This window comes from Pteropus medius, unplaced genomic scaffold (assembly GCF_902729225.1).
Source record: "Pteropus medius unplaced genomic scaffold, Ma_sr-lr_union100, whole genome shotgun sequence".
NCBI lineage: Eukaryota > Metazoa > Chordata > Mammalia > Chiroptera > Pteropodidae > Pteropus > Pteropus medius.
Window position 1 is genome coordinate 8,709,523 of NW_024355008.1, and position 1,831 is coordinate 8,711,353.

At 35.5% G+C, this 1,831-nt stretch overlaps 1 pseudogene; it reads right to left on the reverse strand.

Moving 5' to 3' along the window:
* Positions 1-668: 668 nt before the first annotated feature.
* On the reverse strand, positions 669-787 carry LOC120598252 (uncharacterized; annotated as a pseudogene).
* Positions 788-1,831: the final 1,044 nt, after the last annotated feature.

Genomic DNA, 1,831 nt, shown 5'->3' on the forward strand with positions numbered 1-1,831 from the left:
AATCTCCCATAATCATTCATTGGACAATCCTGTGTGCCACTCACAATTAGTTAATTATGAGATCTAAAATTAGTAACTAATTATTAGATCTAATAATTACTAACTTAAAATTATCAGACCTAGCAATGACTAATTAATGGGCCTAATGACAATTTATGAACCCTTAATAAAGCTGAAATTGAACAGGAGGTGGAAATCATGTTAATAATGTGGGGAAACAATAAGAGATGCACTGAAAGCAAAGGTTTAGAGTTGCTGTGATAGGAAATGAGGATCTGTGGAAGGTTCTGAGTCAGAAAATTGCACAACAAAGACAGTTTTGGGAGATCATCGTTTTAGCAGCAATAATCAGTTAGGTAGGAGATGGTGAGCGTGACGGGAGACAGTCGTTCGAGAGCCTGGACTTAAAGTAGCAATGGATGAAATAGAATAAACATTAAAAGGAAATGATGTACAAACATCGTGATCAACTGAAATCCAGGAGTGACGGAAGGACAGCAAAATGGTTGCTTTCTAGGCTATAACAGGTTGGATTTAGCCAGTTTGTAACTGTCTGACAGAAGAACATGATCTTTTTTTTTTTTTTTCCGGCGAGTCAATCCTTGGTTGACCTCACAGATTGCAAGGACCTTGTCAGTTTACAATCCCTCATTTTAAAAAATTTTTTATGCCTACAGTACCTGGTCTTCGTAGGTGGTCTCCCATCCAAGTACTAACCAGGCCCTACCCTACTTAGCTCCTGAGATCAGACGGGATTGGGCTTGTTCAAGGTAGTATGGCCATAGACTTAAACAAGCTTCTTTTGTTAGGGTAGGCCACTACAGTGGAGGAAATTTGCTAAGGGGATATTTAGAAGAGTGACAAGGAAGCCCAAAGATAAACTTCAACAATTTTTACAGGTATGTTTTGTTTGATTTTAGGTTTCTGGACTCAGACAGATTTGGGTTTTAATCCTGTTCCTACTTGTTACGTTTTGTACTAATTTCTACATTTCTTTGAGTTTTCGTTTTCTTATCCATAAACTGGAGAGGGGGTAGTAACCACTACCTAGGAGACAATTTGTAAGTTAACGTGTTATAGTATATAAATATATGTACTGCAGTATTAGGCATGATAAGAACCAATAATTGAAACCTGATAAAAATATTACATATTCAGTTCCTCGTGGTTGGTAGTGAGTATTATAGAATGTTGAAATTGGGAGTTGGAAGTTGGAAAAGTCAGGACATCTCTCTTTCTCTATAAGGTCTGGAACTTTAAAAATAACACTATCTGCTTTTTGAGTACGAAATTGGAGTTATTGTTTAGATGAAAAAATTCCGGCTTTTTACCCTGGACATAGAGAATTTTTAAATCCCTTGGAGATCACTAGTGGAACTTGCAAGAGAAAGGAAATTATAATGATGAGCTGGTCATAAAATCTATTATTAATTTGTCTTCTTTGATAAAAGTTATTTATTGAGATCAGCGCAAGTTTCACGGAGTCCCCACTGCCTTGATGTTGCTCTCTTCTTTAAAGAAAAATCATAAGCTTAATCATGCACTAAAGGATTTAAAAACTGCAACTTCTCAGAACTGACAAAATACTTTTCTGCCCCACTGACTGACAAAAAATGCAAATAATAATTCTGCATTACTTCCCCAGGACATCATATGGGATAACTAGTTAATAAATGCCAACAGCATAAAATTAATGATTAATTATGAAATAAACACTAAGCACTATTGTTATTTATTTCTAGCCATCATAGTTATCTCATTTTAGTAGCCTAGACCTTCTTTTTCTACAGCTGCAAAAAATGCATTTGATAATTATGAGAATTAATCAAGC